The 23,825-nt window shown below is 35.2% G+C and overlaps 1 protein-coding gene and 1 long non-coding RNA gene across 4 annotated transcripts in view; both read right to left on the bottom strand.

Annotated features, from left to right (window-relative positions):
• Positions 1-23,825, bottom strand: part of NALF1 (NALCN channel auxiliary factor 1) — a 636,618-nt gene that overhangs the window by 492,774 nt on the left and 120,019 nt on the right. The window lies entirely within an intron of this gene.
• LOC143681544 (uncharacterized) overlaps positions 15,063-23,825 on the bottom strand; it is a 103,816-nt gene continuing 95,053 nt past the window's right edge. The window contains exon 3 of the long non-coding RNA XR_013174728.1: positions 15,063-15,170. This is a non-coding gene — a long non-coding RNA (uncharacterized LOC143681544). The remainder of the gene's footprint in view (positions 15,171-23,825) is intronic.

Genomic DNA, 23,825 nt, shown 5'->3' on the forward strand with positions numbered 1-23,825 from the left:
AGGTACAGAGCTGTCTTTCAGCAGACAGTCTACAAAAGCTTTTCAAATTGTGGCCTCATAACAGCTGCAGCGGTTTGATTCCTTAAATTCAAAAGACTTTCCCTTGTATGTTATCAAAGACGGAAGCTGACTTTGCTAACCCGCAAACAAAACAGACATTGAGTCTTAAGGTCCACCCGTGCTTGGCTCCCATCTGCCTGGAAATGGACTGTGTCCCACAGGTTAGCCCAACACCGAGGACAAGCCCTTTTCTTCTGCCCCAGAGCAGGGTCCGTAGAGCTGCAGTGTCCCTGCAGCTACCAAGAAAGGCCTTCCTGACCCAAATCTACTGGTCAGGTTCCACCTCCATGCACAAGGGACAATCACTGCAGGGAAGCATCTAATTTTCTCTAGAAGCAGCACCCTCAAATGTCTTTTTTTAAATTTAATTATATTCTAATTTATCTGTTCTTCCCGAAAGCAGAGCATGCCTTTCAAATATTTATTATCCTTTGAGGGAAATGAACACAAACAACCGGTGTTTACTTTTGCAGAGCGCAACAACGTAATTGTACATTGTTCCTTTCTTTATTCATTACCAAATATTTTCCTTCTCTTTTCCCTTTTAAGGGCTCTCATATTATTTCTTTCTGTTGAATGTAATGATATAAGCTGATAACACGGGCTAATGTTTACATGGGATAGTCACTGTGCTGGGGGTCATATACGAGTCCCTCACACAATTCTCACAATTGCGTTGTATGGTGGACACTGCTATTATGTCCATTCTATAGATGAGGTAACTGAGGGTGAAGAGATGAAATGTGTCATCTGAGGTCCTGCATCTAGATTTAAGGGCCAGTTGGATAAACTGGCATCCTTCACATTATAAAATCATAATCTTACCTCAGTTTGGTAACTGGATTCCCGAATACTTAGTAAACAGTATAGTATGGAGGCAAGAAAAGTATAAAATGGAGAATTTTAAATAATCAACATATACAATGTGTGTATTATATATGTATCCATAATTCTTCTGCATCTGAATTTTTAAAGAAAGGTGTAAATGACAACTTGATCAAATACCCTAATCCTTCTTTAGGAACAAGTACAGCCCTGCGTTATCAGACATGAGACTGTGAAATTGGCAAAAGAAAATTGCCTAATGGGGAGTATGTTGTTTCTTCTAAAGGGGAGAACTATTCTCAAACAATTAGGTAAAGAGAATAAAAAACAGGCTGGAGAGAGAGACAACAGGGTATCATAGAAGGTCACATATTTGGAGTCAGAAGGGCTTGATATGAGTCCTACTTGTAACTTTTTGTTTTGTTTGTTTTGTTTTTTCCTACTTTTAACTTTTACTACATAGTGAGGCTTGGTACAAATTCATCCAGTTCTATGTATTTAAGTTGACTTTTCCATATAATGAAGGGTTAATCTCTACTGTCTTTTGCAGCTTTGACTTCTGTGATTTCAAATTAATTGTACAGAATCCCTTTCTTACCACATATATTCAATTTCTTATTGATCGTGAGATATGATGATTACGTTTCTGTAAAGTGTAGAAATGATAAGGCCCAAAAGTTTCCTTCCTGGCCCACTAGCTAGCTCTTACTTCCAAGCTTCTCCTACGCTGTGAGACCAGGCACCCTGGGATCACCCTGCACCATCCTTCCTCACAAAATAGGGGCGGGCCGCGGTGGCTCAGCGGGCAAGAGTGCTTGCCTGCTATGCCGGAGGACCTCGGTTCGATTCCCGGCCCCAGCCCATGTAAAAAACAAACAAACAAAAAACAAAATATAATAAAACAAGAAAATGTTTAAAGATGTTTCCCTTTCTTCCTCCCTTCCTTCCTTCTCTGTCTTTCCTTCCCTTCCTCCCTCTCTTTAAAAAAAAAAAAAATAGGCAGCTCTTCAATAAAACAAGGCAGTTATCTCTTTTTTGTGTTCTGCTTTAGTATTTCTAGTCTATGTCCTATGAGATTGATATAGATGTTTCTTCATTAATAGTATTTCCTACTTTTTTATTATAAATTTCAAGCAGTCGGGGACTGTGTCCATGCCTTGCTTGTCACCTATGGCTTTTGTGCCTATAAGAATTTCATGCAATAATATATATACAAAAAAATTAACTAGGCTGTTCTATAAAAAGCTGTGCTTCTCAAGCATGGTTAGGTAATTCAGTTACGGTCCACACCAAGGTAAGGATAGAAATTGAGTGCGTTTAGAACTTTTCTTTTAATATAGCTATTTGATTTTTTCTTTTAATATAGCTATTTAATATAGCTAAGCTGTTGGAGTGTTTCTGAATCCACATGATGAGCTGCATGTGGCATGAGTTTTGTACAGTCGTGCATGTTTGGGCCATGGTGGGTTAACACACAAAGGGAAAAAAAATCCTTCATGAGAACTAGTTTGAGAAGCATTGCTGGACAGCAGGCACTTCTGGTATAAAGGCCTTATGTCTTTATGTATACACTCTGCTTGGCTACGTAGGAGCATAAATATTGTGGTGGATTAGCCACCTTCTTTGAATTTTAAAACTAAAAACAATAGCTCAAAAGATTTATATACAGGACTCCTTACAAGGGGACATAATCTTTCCCCTATAATCATCAGTACTGCTCCAGAAAAAATAAAGTAAGTGGGAATAGTGTAAAGGACATGTAAACTAGGCCTTTTTTCTGACTTTGCTTTATAAAAGCTTTCTAAATCCAATGCATGGAACATAGTTAACTTTGGGAAGTTAAAGGACTGATGCTACCTGTAAAATTAGGGCGTCCATCTGAGGCAGTAATTCAAATCCATTTAGGTAATCCTTCAAGGCAACACTGATATATTTCCTGGTTAGCCCTCTTCATGCTTCCATCAAGACCATTCAGGCATTCTAAAAGGCTTCAGACTCATTTGTGCTTCATAGCTGGAGTAATAACCAAGATAAGAGAGTGCTGAAAGGTTCAGAATTCATCAGAGCCTTTGCATTTGGAAAAAAGAACTTCCAATCACTCCAGAACAGTGTTCCCTGATTTCAGCCAGGTGTAAAATCCACTGGGAGGAAAAAAGTCTCAGCATACATTTCACTGCACCTTATCGTCCTCTTTTGCACTCACTGCAAAGGCTTCATAAATGTTCAATGCAGACTAAATGAGCAAGGAAAATTTGACTATTTTTCCCCCTCCTAATCTCATTCTCAGTATTTCCAGGGTCGTGGCTTGACATGAGAAAGAAAAATCTTCATTTAAAGTATTACCTTTCTCTACTTCCAGCATAGGCAGGTGACACATTTTGAAATCATCATCTTACCAAAAGTGGAATATGCAGTGACTGGCTTCACTGAAAAGAGGAGAGATGACTACATTCATTGTTTGGATGAAGTTTCATTAATGGCTAATAGTACAATATATGAAGCTCACATGATTCTCCAAAAGAAGAATGCAGTGAATAGTGAAACAAGTTCAGACAGCAACTGCTATTGCTGATGGTGGTGGGTGGAGGAGTACAGTCTTGAAGAGAATGTACCTTTGTGCTTCTTCTGATTCTTTAGCTTAATGAGAGAGAGGGTTCAAATCTTCTTCTCTTCTTACCAGGTAATTTTTAATATATTTTTTCCACACTCAAAATTTGCTGTCTCACTGGGCTCCTGCCTCCATCTGCTTGCTCCCCATTGGACCCAGACCTCTGCTTGTAGAATGGTCCAGCTGATGGAACTGGCCTTTGCCTTTGGTTCCTAAACCCTGGCAACTGAACCTTCCTGGAACCCAACTGTCTCAGCAGCAAACGCTCTTCCTTCATCCCTAAGCTATTGCCCCACCTCTATAAACATATGTGCTGGATAATAACATTCACCTATCTGACCCTAGAGTCTTTTTTACAAATAGATTTCTGCTCATGATGTTCTGTGTCCCATTTATGATCCTATTATTTTGTCTTAGAAGCTTAGTTGCAATCATTTACTCAATTCTCCCTGAGACTGCCATGGACTCTGTACCTTGAAGTTCAAATTCCTAGCCAAATTGTCATGGTCAGCCACTTACATCAAATCAGCTCCCACAGCATCTACCTCATTCAAGGGAGGACTTTCATACCTTTTTATTCCCAATCTACCTACTTGCCACCAAATTTGTGATCATACCCTGCCTGTACCTGTGTCCTCAGAAGATATTTTTCTTGAGGAAACAATTTGCTTAGCTTGACTTGAGCATGGAAGTAGAATAAGGAGATTCTGTGTACTAGAAAAGGGTGCACTGGGAAGAGTATTTAGAGTTCTAAATGGACTCTAGACACATTGAGCTGCATTGAATTGTTGACTAGTTACCAGTGCTGTTGAAAGAGCATAGTCTTTGAACCCAGTGTGAATCAGGTTCAACTACTGTCTCAACGTTCCAGTTACTCAACAAATACTTATTGAGTGCTTTCTGTGAACCAGGCTTTGAACTGTCCAATATGGTAGCCATTAGCCACATGTGGCCATTTATATTTAAAATAATTAAAATTAAATACAATGAAAAATCCATTTCCTTGGTCACTTGAGGCACATTTCACGTGCTTAGTAGCCACTTTACATTTCCTTCATCTCAGAAAATGCTAGTGAACTATTCTAGATGCTAACCCCTTTACTAGTTGTACGGTTTTGCATACACATTGTTCCTTATATTCCTCATCTGTAAAAGAGGATGATTCAGTTATTGGATTAGAATTAAATAAAATCATTTACACAAAGTCTCGGTCTCCAATAGATACTCGGTAAAAGGCAATTATCATCATTATTTTTCAGGTTATCAGGTTTTATTTTGATTTTGTTTTTGTCTTTCACCAAAAACATGTTGAGTCAACTATCTATTTTACTTCTTCAATATCTATTCTCTTTAAATACTTGAGATGTGATACATGTCTATAGAGGTTACTAATAACCTCAGATTTTAAATGACCAGGCTCATATGAATTTTCTATTATTTAATTCTATTGATCATTCTCAACTCTACAAAATACTCTGTTAGGTTTTCTGACAAGACCTTGTTCTGTTTACTCAAGGTTTCCAAAATTGCCCATAGGTATAAATTATCTTTTATTTTCTCTGATAAGTGTAAGCATTCATCATTCTTTCTTATACAATTACCCTTGCCTTTTTTATATGATTATGTTTACCATTTTAGCTATCAGTTTTTTTTTTCATGTGTGTGTACTATATGACGAGGCCACATTTCATTATTTTTCCATGTGAGTATCCTTTTATTGCAGCACCATTTGTTGAATTTTTTGTTTCTTTGTTTGTTTGTTTGTTTTGGAGGAAGTGCATGGGGTGGGAATCAAATCCGGATCTCTCACATGACAAGCGTTAACCATTGATTTTAAAATAAATTTCCAAAATCTATTTATCACATCTGATCTTTTTCTAATTTCCAAACCCTTATTCAACTTGTCTATTAGAGATCTGCATGTAGATGTCCCCAAAGAATTCAAACTAAGTAGAATAAAATCAACTCCTTATTTTCTCTCATTACTTCCAACTAAATTCTTTATCTCTTCTGAATACTCTATCTCAGTTAATGGGATTATGTCTTCTGGTGATTCAGACTTCAAAGACCATAGTCACAGTTTACTCTTCTTGCCCTTTCGTTTTCAACCTTTAGTCCATGCTGCTGTCCCACTCTGCCCTCCACTGACTCTGACCCAGATTGTCATCTGGCTTTCTAACAGGGTGTTCCCAGGCTCCCTATGCCCAAATGCTTTGCAAATATGGCTGCATCACTGGTTTTCCCAAACTGTGATACCAAACCTGTTATTCTCCTGCACCCAATGATGGCTATTTACCTATTCCCTTCGGCTCATATATCTCTCTTTATTTGGATTCTCTGCCCATCCTCGTCTACTACATGCCCTTTTCCCATCTAACCGCATCTTTGTGACTTCTCTCATTTGTCGCATCCATAGACCCTTCCGCCCACCACCAACTAGATATTGTTACTTACCTGAAACAGGCACTTTGATGACACCCATCCTATGAACTTGCCACTTTACCTTGTGTTCAGACTTGTTCATGATTTATCTGCCTCATTAAATTTCCTCAAAGACAATAATGTGCACTACTCAATTGTATAACATCCATAGCTCCTAGCATAATATCTAGGGAGTATTAAGAATTCAATAATATTTGTTGAATTGAATTTTTACGTTCCACATTTGACCACCTAAAGGAGCACAGGAGCAAATACTGGAAGAAATAAAACCAGAGAGTTTGTTATTTTCACAAACATTATCCATCTGCCTGTCACTGCAGCTCTAATCCATTTCTTTTAATGACAGATCACTTCAGAACAAAATCATGCTGGGGTGGGAGGAGTGATTACTTCTACCTTCTGTTAAAACACAGGTTGAAATGCATCTATTTACATCACAGATTGTATATCTGTATTTTCTGTCACACAGAGAAAATAGCCCTGCCCTTTCAATTTGTATGCAATCAGCTCTGATCTGATAACTGAGGTTAGAGGATGTATTATGTTCTAAATTCATTTATTGCTCTTTTAGTGCATTGTATCAATGCATGATATAAATAATATAATGATATTTCAGAGCTTCACTATTTACTTTCAAGCAGCCATTAGATTAAGACTAATTTGTCATTGGATCTTGATATATATACATAAATGAATATAACATAAAAATATAGTTTTAATGTTTGGAAGAGATATCAAGGACAAGATTATGAATGCTCTGTGTGTCATTCGCTGGATTATTTGAACTAGCTAAAACATGTGAAAGTGATACAGCTTCTTGGGAAATACTGCACAAAACCAGTGCGGCTTTCCTGATACTTGCTATTTCTGCCAGCCATCTCAGCAAGTAAGTTGATCCTTTTATCAGTCTTTCATCAGCACCCAGCACTAAATTAAAATATAGCCCCCTGTCTAACTCAGACACTATGATAGTCCTTTGAGTGCCCAGTCAAAACATGAACTGTTGCATGTTTACAAAAGTAAGCAGTACAAGCAGAACAAATCAATACCTACCGACTTCCTAATTTTCAACGTGAGACTACACTTTGTTTCATTCAAAGTATAAATATTTCAAGTTCTATATATTCCTAAAAAATAGGCAGAATAAGTGACTCTTCACAGTATGAGTGAGTTGTAAATCCTGCTTTCTCTCTCTCCATATGGTGGAAACCACTGCCACTTCCCTGTGTGGCCCCACACTGCAGGAAATTGCAGGCAGGCTCATCAATCCCCTTTAAAGGGATTTCCTACTTCTGAGACCTGCACTGAATATACACTGACTGCTTCTCTGGCAGAATCCAAACACCTAACTCCCAGGGAGTGATGGATGTTGGGGAGACCCTCATTTTTCTGTCTTATAATGATTTTACTGCCTGGTAATGTCAAATAGAATATGCAATGCTCTTTATTCTTTCTTACAAGAGAAAAGAACTGTATTTCAGACAGGAATTCTGGTGACTGCTGACTGTTGAGTAATCTAGGCATCTCATACATTCCTCTCTTAATTTCCTGGATGTTTTTAAACTTTCTGAAGCATTCACAAAGCTTTGGGATGCTCTGTTGATTCACACACTTCTGGCTAATGATAAATTAAAGAAAGCAACTTTAAGGCTTTATTCTTGTTTTCAAATTTTCCCCACCTTTGAACTTTAAGATCATCATAAACTCAAAATAAAACTCAGTAGGTTAAAAAGACATCCTGGTTTACTGATATGCAGACAATGACCTATATGTAGATACATGTAGAAAGAATATTCAATAACTCATTATATCTCCTTCAGAAACACGGTATCACAATAAAGCAAAGGTTTGTGCCCATATCTTTTCCATATTTAAAGAGTTCAAATGGAAACAAATAAGGGGAAATAATGGCTCTTAAACTGCATGATTTCACGGTTCATATAATTGGAAATTACGAGGAATCTTAGCTACATCCTTTCCTTTTCTGGTTGCCTAGCCTAGAGTGGTCCTCAGAAGGAGCAGAAATAACAGTATCTTGATATCTCGACTAGTGTAGCTGTGTGCTTGCTCCCCAATGGAGCCTCACCTGACAGTGTCTTCATGGAGTGTCCTTACAACACTGATATTTTCTTTCTAAAATGTCTGCCTAAAGCTCTTACAGGAGAGTGTGGGAAGAAAAGGCTTTAGATTCAGACAACCTTGAGAAAAAAATCTGGATGTCTTGCCATGTTGACCTAGACAAGTCACTAAACTTCCCCAATGTTAAGCTTTATCTGTAAAATGGAATTAGTAATATTACAAGGTCATTGCTACAATACGAAATGTTGCATTTTAAGCTTTCAGCCCTGTCAGGTATGATAGTTCCAACAGGATGGCTTCAGTCTACTTTCACCTCTATCTGAGCCCCTTGTTTAGGGCAAAAACTGTATTACTATACATGGCAGCTCTGGCACAGTACCTGGAAGAAACCCTAAAAGGTAGCTATTATAATTTACACAAATTTAGAATTTACTTTGCATGTATTTATCGCAGATTTTCAAAACTGAAAATAACTCCTAAAATTCACCTTCTTGGAATTTACTCCCCAAACTGTAATTCCTTGTGCAATAACCCTGATTAATTTTGCATTCGTTCCTAAGGTTTAGTCAATGTGTTGATACCCGAAACAATGAGTAATGAGAAACTGGGCATATGATTCCTGGGCTACTTACTGATGCATGTCTGAGTGCCAGATGTTACACTTTCTGACTATTCTCTGCACGTTTGCCCTGCAATTCCCATTACTATATGGGCACATATCCTACAGATCATGAAAACTCACAGTCTAGTGTACCAGGCCCCCAAATCTATGTTGTTGCTGTTAATTCTTCCAGTGGCCATGTTTCTTGAGGATGATTGTGTGGTGATATAGCAATGAGACTGTGTGGTTGTGAGGGCCTTGTGTCTGATGCTCCTTTTATCTGCCTTATCAACAGACGAGTAAAACATATGGAATAAAAATAACTAATAAGGGGAACAAATGTTGGAGTGAATTTAGTGGATTGAGATGCTGGTGACCGGTGAGGAGGAGTGGTGGGGGGTATGCTATGCAGGAATTTTTTTCTGTTGTCTTATTTATTTCTTTTTCTGGATTGATGCAGTAGTTCTAGGAAATGATCATGATGAATGAATGTGCATCTGTGTGATGATATTGTGAATTACTGATTGTATATGTAGAACAGAATAATCATATGTTAAGAATGTTTGTGTTCATTTGTTGTTTCATTTAAAAAATTAATTTAGAAACTTCAAATGTATTAAACATCAGGTTCTTTAGATATGATCTCAAAACTAGAAAGAACATAATTCAGAAGTTCTGAAAGACGGCTCTCTCAACTTGAGAATTCTTTTATATCTACAGCTTGTAAGTGCTTTTGTTGGAAGCTATGGGGAAAGTAAGCAAGTAGGAAATGGTACCTGCATGTTAGTAACTAACATCCAGTGACCTGCTTTAAAATCTTTTTGATTTTGATAATGAATACATCAAAACAAACAAAATATAATTTGATGTCAAGATAAAAATCAAAATAAACTTACACCTACGAAAAAAAAATTTGAATTGCGAAGTAAATACTATTCCTTCTTGGTCTTTCATGTGGTGCATATAGTTTCAGAGAGCAGGACAGCTTATACTTCAGAAATCTCATTCAACATGCTTATGAATTATTCCAGAATCATATCCCTGGAATAATATGGCCAAGAAGTAGTCGTTTCAGCATGCAGTATGCCTTTGACCATGGGGTTCGTAAATTAATTTCTTTTCTTATAGTTTCCTTCCTCTTTAGTTCCCTAGTTCAGTAAGAGAATCTTTTAAACTTGGTTTAACACAACATTTGAATATCATGTACTTCATTCATCCAACAAATAATTATTGAATGCCTAATATATAACAGATAGACTAGGCATGATTCTTGCTCTCAGTAAACTTAGAGGCTAGAGGGAGTGAGAAAGTTAAAACAAAAAATAAAGATACACACAGGCATACAAAAAATATACATATGTATGTATATACAAGTATTATAATTTAGGGATAATATTAAGGAGTTATAAGATAAAATTATAGGAACACAATTTAGGTCCAAATGGTCAATTTTCACCTTGATGGTTCTTACTCGCTCTATAGAAGATAAGCCAAACTTGTAAATGTATGAAGTGGTAAATGCATTTCTTTGAATTGTTGAATGACTAAGTAAAACAGAAAAGCACATTTTAAATGTTTCCAAAATGTAAAACTTGAGATTTTTTTTTCTCTAGAGTTTATATATGACAGTGGGTATTATAAATTGGATTGTGAGTTGAAAGAAAAAAAGGAAATCACATCTGAAAGCTAAATATTCATATTGCTATTCATTCAGTATGGTGCCTTTTAAATATAGAAGGCACTGGCAACAATACCAAAGTTCTATTGTCTTTTTTTTCCCACTATGCCTACTCCCACATCCTAAATCAACTTTAAATTGTGTATGGCAAACATATTCCCGATATTAACATGTCTCTTCGTCATTAGGGAAAAAAGAACAATTACTTAAGGATTTTAAGATATATATTAAAATTTGATGTTAGGTGTGCAAAGCAGAACCTAATCTCTCTGATAATGCTGGCTAGACTATACATTTACTGCTTTGAGTTACAGTGAACTTACATTAATACCTTGATTTGATTCCCATAGTTAAATGCTACAAGTATACTTGTGATGAGTTTCTATTTTTGTTGGGTCTTGTTTTACTTTTCTTTTCTTTTTTCATTATTTTTTTTTTTTTGAGGGGGTGCATGGTCCGGGAATCGAACCCAGGTCTCCTGCATGGAAGGCAAGCATTCTACCATTGAACCACCCGCGCACTCACTTTTATTTTTAAAAATCCAGGTTTTTAATGATTAAATCACAGAAAATAGAAAGGCATCTATCCAAGGTCATATATATTTTTAATAAAATTATCACCCCAAATTATATTTCATTCACATTTCCATCACATGCCTTTACAAAATAAAACTTTTCATGCATAAAATTGACTGATACTAAACAGTTTCGTTGTTGTTTGGGAAATATGAAGTTAATTGAGTTTATCAATTAGTTGTACTCTAACATTTTTCAACAGATTAGAAACAAAGACCTAAATATATTGCCTTTGATGTCTCATGTTTCTGACTATGAGACTATTTATATGAAGGTGGAGTCCACAGCCACACATATCTATGACCTGATGGAGAATGGGAGAGGTACATTTGCTCAGAATCATCACTTGCTTACCACTAAATGTTTAATTTTCCTGGATGTCAAGAGTTCTCAGTTGGAATACCCCAGGATTTACCATTTGGTTACAAACACTCGGAAAATCACTTAACATGCAGTTGACAATTAAAAGATTTATATGAGTCATTGGACAGGGACTGCCAGCAAAGAAGAGAAACATACTGAAGATACACAATATCCACCGCATAGATTTATTTTTCCCCAGCCAATCTAAGGAAACATTGCAAATTAAGTTTTGGGTTTATCAGTTGTGAAGGAGTGTCTGTTTCTGTTCTTATTTTTTTCAATTTAAATAAAACAAATTTCCTTTAACAATTGTCATTAGTAAATGAATTATACTGTTATATGTTATATTATATATTAAATTATTTATATGATATATATTTTATAGCATATGATATTGGGCTATAACTTTATACATTATATAATAAACTTCATGAATATATACAATATGATTCCTATTATATATATATAGTGCATAAAATATTTTGTTAATATATATTATACAAATGTGATATAATATTGACTTGCTATTTGCTCCTGGCTCATTCAAGTTAAATCTTTCACTAATTTACCAGAAAAACAGGTTTTCATATGACCCACAAATGAAAGGAGGAGACATACACTCAAACTGCTTAACAAACAGGGCCAATTAAATAATTTTTTAAAGCCCTCTTGTAGCTCACATTCAAAAAGAAGTGATTTATGAAGAAACAAAAAGATAGGTTCAATGTTGGTAAAAGGTTATTCAAACAAATAGAGCAAAATTCAAAAGAATGCTAATTTTGAAATTTCAAGGTAAAAATATTGTACTTGAAACAATCTGGTAATTTAGTGGAATGATTTTAGTGACTTGATATATTCAATTATGCATAAAACAATTCCACATTTCCAACTGGAAAGACTCTTCTCATGAAGTGTACCCACCCATGTTGATAATTTTTTTCTGTTTCCCCACCTCACTCCCATTTTCCTTGGTCTTCAGAAAAACATAAGTATTTGCTATTGGGATCAGAAATCATCTATTCTTTTCAGATCTTATATTTGGTATGTGTCCCTAACTCACATGCTTATCTAACTTTTATATGAAAAACTGTATAAAAAGACAAAGTATTTTTATGTATTGTTATATTTATCAATATTCTTTACCTTTCTCTTAAATATATGATGTTTTGTTGATAAAGATAATTTTAAAGCTAAATAATTTAAATTAAAAATAAGGGAGAAATTTTTCATAGGAGAACAGATGCTTGTAAATTAATTTGCAAAGATATACCATCGCTTGCAAGCAAAACAGAAATCTAAAGAAAAAAAATGTGAGCTTTGTTTCATTTATTTTTTTTAAGGAGAAATTCAAGAATAATATGAATCCTCGATTTCCCAAAAGTTCTCCCTCAGTTGCCTTTCCATTCTATGATCTGTTACTTTTAAGATTTGGTATTTTGTGCATTTATTAATTCTTCAATTTTATTTTGCTAAGTTTGGCGTCTATGCCTGACACATTGCTAAAATGTTCCTTAGAATAAAAACAGAAATCATCTACTTGGTGGGAAATACATAATCTTGCTTTTTATCTATATTTTCCTCTTTAATATAACAAAATATCTGGATAAAGCCAAGAGAATGTTTCATTCATGAAGTGATACTAGTGCCTCAACATGAAAACTTCAAGATTTTGACTGAAATGAGGAACAATACATGCAAAACTTGTATTTTCTGGGGCGGGCCACGTTGGCTCAGCAGGCAAGGATGCTTGCCTGCCATGCCAGAGGACCCGGGTTCGATTCCCGGTGCCTGCCCATGTGAAAAAAAAAAACAACTTGTATTTTCTGGAAGAGCTCTTTCAGCACTATTGACAATGTAACTGAGAAGTTCTTTCTGTTGACCACCACCATGGCAGGTTTGAACAGCTCACTCTTAAGAAACCATCCACAAATAGAAGGTAATAGATAATTTTCAATAACTTTTTTGCACCCGGAAAAATCAAGTATAAAAACAGTTCAAAATTATACATCATTTGTCTTGATTTTTAAAATATATGTTTTGTCAGCCCCACGACAGCCAGATTTATTTTTGTACAAAGTATGATTCACTTAATAACTTTTAGCATATTAGATCAGCAAATTTCATTGTCTTTGCTTTCTCTCTTTGGAAGACTTTTTATTTTCAGGATCAATTCCATAAAATCCCTTGTGGTTTGGTGGGCTGCATTTTATCCCACAAAGCTATTCATGTTTTTGGTTTCTAATTGCACAACATTTAGAAGAATATTATGATATGTCTTGTATTATGAGAGAAATATCAATATTTTTATACTTGTCAAAGGAGACAGCTGCCAAGTGTGGATGTAGTGAAGCAGACAGACCAATAGCTCAATCCATCATTGCCCATTCACCTGAATACACATATCTAAACCAGGGGCCCAGACCCTGATCTAGGAGACCAAAAATAAAATAAAGCAGTTGATACTGCTCTTGCTCAATTTGATATTAGTGATCCAGAAGTTATAAATTGGGAGTAAATTCAACACTTTCAGATTTTAATTTTTTTCCTATCCCTGAGAATCACTTGAAAAATCCAGTCGGCTCAGTGTTTGCCTGACCATAACAATGTTGATGATGAAGAGACAGAAATAGCATGATAAACAGTATGGCAAATGACTGGGCATTTAACGCTTTACATGTACCAGACGGTTCATGCACATGTAATCAGGCAGATTGATGTATATATTACTTTACATGTAGTTTATTGACCACTTATTCAGTATCAGTGTTAGTAAATATGTAAAGAAAACAACACACAAAGATTAAAATGTTTTTCATCGTATTCTATTTATTTCCTTTCTTTTTTAGGTCCTTGACGCAGACAAATGTAAAACATTCATGATTTCTATTTTACCAATAGTGGATATAGAAATTGATTCATTCTTATTCATCCAATATGCCACCAAATGAGTGGCAAAGCAGGACTTGAGTTTCAGTCTCTCTTTTCTTCTGCCTTCTTAATCTAAAATTTGATATTTATGTCCTTGCAACAAAGAAAATTAAAATTTAGCTGTCTCACAAAAAAACCCCACAAATATTCTAATATTTGAATAAACTGAGTTCATACTAGGTTCATGATGTTATAGAACTATAATTCAAAATGAAGCCATATTTTTTAAAGGAATGCTGTTGCCCTCAAGTATGCAAAAGCTATTTTACAATTTTGAGAATGTATTGCCACTTATGTTTATCTTGCTTTTATGTAAGGAAACATCTTGCTAACACATTCTGTGTAGCTATCACTTGCTCAAAGAATGAAGATAAAAAGATTAAAAATTTTGAAGATTTAGACTTCGATCAAAACTGAGGCTCAGGCATATGAGGAACACCCCACCTCTACGAAGATTCTCCAGAACTATTAAACAGAAGACAGAACAGAAAATTGACAATTTAAAAAATATATATGCTATGAGGCTAGAAGAAATGATAAGGAGACTGCCCATGATTACAAAGGTTAAGGTGTGTTTTGAGGAACAGACTTGGGTCTAGAACATCTCTTGCACAATTTTCCATGAAAAAATAAATTTAATAATATACATAAACAAACTAAAATAATCTTGGAAAATTCGTATCTGAAAAAGTTAACATAGGTGGCTGAATTATTTCCCCTTCTCTGATTATTTGATATTCTATGGGTTGGTCCAAAACCTCTTCATGGAGAATACTCTGGATCTTGTGGCACTTTTTAATGGGAGTTCCATAGGCTGTGGGTTTTCAGAACTTGGCATTTGCTGTACTTCCCTTCATGGCCTGCATTAGATCATACCCCAGTTTTCTGTGGTCTTAGAAGCATCCCTGAGGACAACAGGGAAAAACAAAACCTTCCATGAGTCCAGCAGTAGGCATCTATTACAGTCCTTGGTTCCGGCACCAGTTCCTGCAATTTCGTCAGCTCCTGAACCTGGAGAGGAAGAAGAATCCAGCTGTGAGGAAATGGCAGAAGAGATTTTCCTCTTTGAACTGCAAGACCTGGTTTGAAAGTGGGAAATCGGTCTCTTCTTCAGGAGTAGGCATAGCGAGACGTCAGATCCGAGGGCAAGGGAAGGGTCTATGGCCAACAGATCTAAAAGACATCCAAAGGACAGGCTACAATAAAAGAAAAATGTAAGGATATGGGATAGAATGAAGATATTCTGACTAATTTCTCAAGATTAAGAACTTTTGTCTGTGCATTTGTTCATCATGGCAGAGAATACCAATTTTAATAGCTCTTCCTTAGGGGATGCACAAAATAGCCTTTGAAAACAAGGCATTTACTTTCCAGGTCACCAACAACACAGTGAATTCAATCTAGTTGGCAAACCATGGCCCAAAGGCCAAACCAGTCAACCATGTGTTTTGGCATTGTGAGGATCTAAGAATGTTTTTTACATTATTAAAGAGTTGCTTAAGAAAGAAAAAGAATATATAGAGACCATGCAGCGCCTGCAAAGTCTAAAGGATAACATACTTACTCCCTGACCCTTTACAGAAAAGTTTGATGACAACTTGTGTAAAACCCTCATTTGGTTTATCACAAACCCTTTTCTCTGCTCTATATGATACGCTTTTCCTTGTCGTGATATGCTATATTACTACTGAGAAAATAAATGTGAAATACAATGTATAAAGATGCTCTTAAAATGTTAGGTATTAATATGATTTAATTTCAAAAATTAGTTTAAAAAATAATCAAGGTAACTTTGACCATGGAGTTTTCTTTGGCCATGAAGTTAGTTATAAACAGTGAATGGAATTTTCTAGGATATATGCCTAGAAATGTGTCTCAATCAACCCAAATTTTTAATTGAGTGCCTAATCTACAAACTGTAGTCAAAATGTACTATATTTATTAGATCTATAAAAGCCTTGTCCAGAATAACAAAAGCTACTACTGTTGATTATCAGTAATATCATCTCTACAGCATCTATTTTCTAAGTCTGCTGCTAAATTTGCTTTAGGAGAATTCAAATGCATTTTTATTCCAGGAAAAGTGAGTGACCACATTTATAAAGACCAAGAAACTTTTTCTTCTCATTGTTATTATTATTTTAAACAAAACAGCATCTTTTAACAGAATCAAAACAAAGGAGTTATTAAAAATGTTACTGATACATGAATAAATTAATGTGTTTTGCATATCTCGGCAGGGATTTAGGTTCAATCAATACTCTCTTATCTAATGGTCAAGCAGTAACCTACAAAATATAAAAATTAATAAGACTAGGGTTCCTGAGTTTGTTTTCAGCTTTGTTGTGACTATTTTTTTTTATCTTTACTATGACATAAATTGAACAAGTTTTATTTGATTTGGTGTTTATCTAATCTTTCTGTATTCATCTGTTTAATTCATTGATTAAAGTTGAAAGTGATCCTCTATTAGTGCTACAATCCAATGCTTAATTTTCATAAAAGACATTCAATATGGCATTGTATTAAACCATGATGTCTTAGATTAGTTTAAAAACTAATTGAGTTAAATTCGTTCAAAAACATTGCACAGAACTGAATTTTAACAACAATTTCAATGAAAATGTCATTTTAAAAAATATTTGGGGTAGCTGATATTAATGTGCAACATCTGATAACCATTTCTGAATAAATGAGCCACAACTTCCTTTATTTTTTATAAAGTAAATGAGTAACAAGGGCTAAAATCAGCACTAAAGCTATTGCAAAAACCAAGCAACATACCTTCCATAAACGAACAAGCACTGAAAGGCTTGGTTTCAGAGTCAGTGCAGAATTAGAGACACTGTGGAATAAAAATACCGTGAAGTACCTCTGGGTTTTTCAGCCTCAGACCAGTGATGAAGTATTTAGCATCACACATCACCTGTATGCTAATGGGATGCTGGTCTTAGAAGAGCGTATGTGCAGAACATGCTGGGAGAACTTGAGTGCTATTCCTACAGCATAAATTACAGGCACCAGAATTATTGTAACAATGTTTGCTTTGGTCTTTTTATGAAGTTAAAGGCATGGAAGGCATCTTCTACCCTCATAAGGAGATGGGCTGAACTGTATTCCTGCGTATCGTAAGGAAACACATTACCCTTCAGTTAAGAAAGTAATATCCTAAATCACTCTCAATAATAACCTTGAATATCTGTGAATTCCCAATAAAATGCTGTGCCTTGGGAATAACGGTTTTAATAACGTGGACATGAGGATCCACACGTTAATGTATGCTGCAACAAACTGTCAAAATTCCTAAAAACCCTTCTCTCCTCACATGCTTCCTTTGTCCAGCAGAATTTTTCATAGGGCTATTTAGATTTTGAATTATAGGAATGTCTACAGCAATAAAAAATAAGGAGAAACAGGAATTAGGAACTGTTGAAGGGACCTTGTTGCTGTAATATAACCCGACTTATTCTTCACAGGTCATTAATCCCTCATCTATTATCCCCTCATTTCTAGCAACCCTGGACTTTTTCTTAGCATCCTCAGCAGCTGCTTTTATATACATATAATGGACTGCATATATTATTCTATATATATACATATACATATATATATATATTCTAGTAATCATTGACTCTCCACTTCCTTAGCAGCAACTTTGCTCATTCTCATTCATGAAATTTCTCTGAAACCTTCTCACTTATATTTTATTTTTTGTTGACTTTATTATATACTATCATACACCATGCACACACACACACATTGCATTGCTTTCAATCCCATTGCATTTTAAGTCTTGTATTGGCTGCAAGTATACACAGTGGTTTTTCATTTGCTGACATTGCTCTGAAGACCACGGGCACTTAAAAAAAGTGACAATCTACCTAAAGGAGAAATCTTCCAGCAGCTAGGGTAGCCTTGCTACAAACAGTCATGCTGCCTCTGATATAAAGTTGGGGTTCCACATTTCCTTCTCCTGTACGCAAGAGCTAGAATAGGTCTTCTCGTGCTAGGGTAAGGAGGTCTGCTTTCTCCTTATTTCCTTAGAACATTGCCACGTGATTATTTACCCACATATCTCCATGAAAATACATGGAAATCTTATCTCTGTTAGGATAAAAAATTTCATTAATCCATTCATCACTTATGCCTTATGCCAATTTCTTAGATGGCTGTCTAGTGCAATCAGCCTAAATCACTTAATCACTAAAGGTAAAACTCTGTTGCAGAGGTAAAAAGCCACCCACGTCAGCAGCACATGGCACAGACACTTTCCCTTTATTCGCCTCCTTGACTTCCCAGAACTCATCTAAATTTTGCTCTGGGTCCACCTGGGTCACCATATTCAAGAGAGAAATTCATACTTTTAACTATCTTCAAGGCTTCTTTTTAGTCAGAATAACTTAATTCTTAGTTGTTTAATTTTGTCCAATTTCTGTAGGAAGTGATGGGCTTTTAGTTATATGGAAGATGTATACAGTTTACAATTACAACTTTTATTTACCTAATGTGTCTTTAGAAAAACAAAGTTATATGAAAAAGACAGTGGTACATCTTTTATCTATCACTTAAAAAAAAAGAGTTTGGTGGCTCCTCAGATATTAAACACAAAATTATTCTATGGCAATTCCACTCTAGGAATTGAAAGCAGGCGCTCATACAGATATTTGTACACCAATGTTCATTGCATCATCATTTATAGTAGCCAAAGTGTGGAAGCAATCCTAGTATCCATTAACAGATGAATGGATAAACAAACTGCGGTACACCCATTCAACTGAATACTACTCAGCTGTAAAAAGAAGTGAAGTGGTGATACATCTTACAACATGAGCCCCGAAGACATCATATTAAGTGAAATAAGGCTGATATAAATGACAAACTTGTGTGATTTATATGAAATACTCAGAATAAGAAAAATTCATAGAAACAGAAAACAGAATAGTAGCTACCAAGTGAGTAGAGAAGGAGACTTACTGCTGAATGTTTATGAATTCTGGTTTAGGATCATTAATACAGTCTAGAAATATGTTGTGGTAAAAGTTATACAAAATTGCCAATGTATTTAATGTCAAAGAATTGTCCATTGGAAATGGTTAAAATGAGTTAGGTATATTTTACCACAATTTCATATAAATACATTCTAAAAGATAAGGTATGTATAATTAACATATAGTAATCCAAAACATGAACATATTGATATTAACTTAATCTAGGCAAACAGTTTTACTGAATTCCCAATGTACATAATGAAAATATATCAAGGAAATAAGAAAAAAACATTAGTAGAAACAGACCCCTAATGAAATGATGGACTTTAATTAATAGTACAATTATAAAAATGTTCTTTCATAAATTATAAAAAAATGTACCTCACTAACGCAAGGTGTTGATAGTAGGGTGGGGTATGGGACCTCTAACTATATATTTTATGCATGATATTTCTGTAAGCCTACAACTTCTCTAACAAAAAATAAAGTTAATAAAAAATGAAAAAAATAATTAGTGTTATTAAGGACGCTTAATTTATGTAGTTCCCTTTAAATATTATGCCATATTAAAAATTATTCCAAAGATACAATTTGTATCTCCCTTCCAGAATAAGGAGACATAAAAATGGAAGATAAATGAAGAGTAAGTTGATCTTTTTATCAAGTCACTTAACTATGCTAGTATACAGAGTAGTATCAGCTACCAATGAGTACTGCTATTTAACCTTAGGGTAGGTCATCCTTAGGGAGTATCTATGGCTTTGCAGTGGGAGGCGAGGGAAAATTCATGGATATTTTTATGGCCTTAAAATTCATTGAGAGCGGTGCAACAGTGGCTCAGTGGCAGAATTTTCATTTGCCAAGCCAGAGACCCAGGTTTGATTCCCGGAGCCTGCCCATATAAAAAAAAAAAAAAAAAAAAAAAAAAATCTTTGAGATATAATTAAGGGAGGAGCAAATAGCTGGAGACAGTATACTGAAAATATATTTGGGTTCCTGTTTTAACATCAGTGATTTAAAAAAAATCCTTAGAGTTATTTATTTTTTTTAAGATGTACTATATGGTACAATGTGTGGCACAGTAGAAAGAAGCCATGGAGCTAGGAAGATGTAATTTCCAATCCCAGATGCTCCTGCTAGTAGATGGGTGACATGAATAAAATGGTTATCACTTTGAGCTTCAGTTTTCTCTTTCACATATCATGGATAATAATGCTTATCTCATATGAATGTTACGAGGATAAAATAAGATAAGGTATGTAAAGTGCTCACGTTAATAATATCATGAGAACAACCACTGACAGCACACTTAATTGTATGCCAGAGATTTATATAAATAATACTACATTAGATTCCCCCAAAGTGATAGTTTCCTTTGGTTTCTCTTTCCCCACTATACTTTGAGCACCTATATGAGCCTTTTAGACTGCTAAGAATTCCGTTTGTATACACTTTAATAAGAAAGCAGTTGAACTAGTGAACTAAACTCCATCTGGGTTGTCACTTCTGGGAGCAAGATACAACAAGACTGGATAACCTGCCTTCCCACATGAAAACAATTTTCTACCAGGAAACCTGGTGGGCTGAGAGCTGAGAAACACTGGATAACAGCTTGATCTAATTGCATGAACCCCTGTGGAGAATGTAACTAGACCCTATATTCTTTCCAGAGGCCCAGAGACAGAAAGTAACAATAATACATTTTGGTTTCATTAAATTTTAGCTCCAAATATGACAACTAGACCTATGCAATAAAAGTATACTTGAGCCATTATGCCTTTGTGGCAGAGTAAATAATGGGTATTTCTAAATTCCAAGTGATAACACAGGTGGATGAATAAAATAATTAATTTGCAAAGAATGGCCAATCTTTTTTCAGTCAAAATCTGAGTTTTGGCAGCTTGACTTTTCCTGCTTGCTGACTTTAGAGTGCTGACATTTTTTTTTCTTTTCCAGAAAGATACTATGAAATCAGAAAAGCTCATCTCTCCAAATTCTTCATCTTACAGAGCATATGTTTAATTTTTATTTCTTCCTGGAGTAAGAAAAAAATGTAATACCCGCATTGTGTCAAAACAGACCCCTTAAGAAGCAATGATCATAAAAATGAGTTTTTAACTGAATTAACTAATCACTTTAATAAAAACTAGATCTTGCACACAGACTAAAGTTTTCTAGATTGTATTCATATCATTAATATATTACTGTCAAAAGAAGACCAACCTCTTTCCTGTGGCCCCCTTCCCCACACATTTTTCTTGGGGTGGGTATAATGCCAAAATGCAACAATCTCTGAATACCTATAAATTATACTATTACAGTCAATAGATAAATTATGTAAATAGATAATTATGTAATCTTGCCTAAGAATGAGTATTGTACATTCTTGATTGTCTCTTTTATTAAGTTTTCTGCACTCTAAATTTTATTCTTCTTCCATGGCGTGTTATTTTCATGTTCATCTTATGTTCCCTAATAGACTATAAACACTATGAGGGCAGGGACAGTCCCCACACATTGAGAATAAATGTTGACTGGCTCAAAGTCGTCATGATATGACTTACAGCCCAATGGAACATAAAAGAACAAAGAAAATGTTTTCATGACTTCTCTGACAATTACACCAAGAAACACACACACGCACATACCACACACAACTAATCAGCTATAACTAAGCAGCTACACTGTGTTTGCAGGAAATTTGACTACCTCAATAACAAAGTGCAGCAGCAGCAGTATTTCTCAAGACGTGCAATGTTTCTTTGTTGGAGTTTGCTTGTGGAATTGTTCATGCAGGTTGATTATACCCCTGTTGCTGCTGCTGTCAGTAGGTTTCCCTGAAATGCAAAGCTGTGATTCAGCAGGCGGGACTAAATCAGAACAAATAAGCAGCAAACCTACTCATTCCTTTGTGTTTTAAAATACTTAGTTATGAATCTTTTTAAAATGTACATACTGTTAGTTCTCTAAGGAACTCCAAAGTATAGAGTATAGCCCCAGGCTATATTTTACACTCCCACTGTTTAATTTGGGTGTTATATCAGCAGTCAAACATAAGGGGTTTTGCATAGTCTCTTCTTTTCAGCTCAATCCTGCTGTCTCTAAATTCTAGTCATTTAAGTTACTACTTTTAGTTAACAGAAGTTGTGAAAAGAGCCAGAAGTGAATCAAAGACTGGTGGCTAATTTGGGGTGTGAAGACACACTGACGGGCAAAACAAAGCTTAAGAAAGAAGTGCCAGAGTACACCAGTGACATCTTCTCTAATATCTAAAACAAAACAAAATGAAAGCAACTCCACCATATTATCATTATTTTTTCCTAGACTAACTTGACAAGAGATTTCCAGGCACTGAAGAAGTCCCAGCTGCCCGCCAATCATTGAAGAAGGTCTTTGTCTCTAGTGTGATTTCCATGAATCATAACTTCATGTTTTATTGGGTCAACCAACTGGAAGCCAGATGATAACCACATCAGCTTTTCCCTGTTATTCCATTATTCTGAACACTAAAACATTATTTTTAAAGACCACTGTTAGTGGCTACACGAGCATAAAGCATAAGAAGCCCTCTCTTTATTAGACAGGTTCTTTCCCATTTTTCATAATGATTATTGATTTCATTAAGTTACAGAACAAAAAAGGTAACTGAAAACACCTTCTAGAACGTTCCTCAATGGAAATTTATTTCTGCATATATAATGAGGAATGTGCTCTGGGTGAGAGGTCACCACTTTCTCTTCTGATTAGCTTTCCTACCTTCTTTAAATTCATTATCTTGAAAGTATAGAATCCATTTGACTACTCAGTAAAGTATATCAGTCTGTCATGATTCTAATCATAGACTTCCTTATTCCCGTTTTCCGGTTCTCCAACACTTTTGGACCTTCTCAACAGTCAATATAAATCAAATAATTTATAACACGAGAATACACATAGAAACAAGAACAAGAAATCTTTCCTCAATAACAGCAAATAAGTAAGAGTATTTTTCCTTACATCCCTACAATGTGTAAATAAAAAAGGCAGTCCAAAGTGAAATCCATGCAGTTTCAAGAAGCGTGCAAAATTTGAAAAGCAAAAATTGAACATAGACTTTGTTAGCAAAGAGCATGTTATCTCAAAAATCTGGCTACAGAGGTTTCTGGTCACACATTAAACAAACTGTCTCACCTGCTGATACCAACCCCATCGAATAATCAGGAACATATGGTGACAAATATAGACCTTGTATATTATTGGACAAATGCCACCCTGATAGCTTGAGTTAAAACATGCCTGTCTTTTTTTTTTTTTTTTAAGTTTGGGGGGAGAAGGTCCAGAAGAGCTTATTTCTGCAGTGCATTCAAACTACTCCGACTAGATTTGTGCTACACACAATTTATATTCCAGAAATAATGCTGTTCAAAGTCTCAGGTAAAAATTATGCCTGTTTATATAGAAAAAGTATGCATTTTCCCATTGGTAATGGTAAATGCAGAATAGGAATATCCTGTCATGAATACAAAAAGTGGGTGGTTGTGGCAGAGTGGCAGAGTTCTTGCCTGCCATGCCAGAGGCCTGGGTTCGACTCCCGCTGCCTGCCCATGCAAGAAAAAGAACAAAAACAAAACCAAGTACTACACTTTAGATGGACTGTAGTGTGTGAATAAAACTGCTTTTAAAAAAAATAATTTAAAAA

This window comes from Tamandua tetradactyla, chromosome 4 (assembly GCF_023851605.1).
Source record: "Tamandua tetradactyla isolate mTamTet1 chromosome 4, mTamTet1.pri, whole genome shotgun sequence".
NCBI lineage: Eukaryota > Metazoa > Chordata > Mammalia > Pilosa > Myrmecophagidae > Tamandua > Tamandua tetradactyla.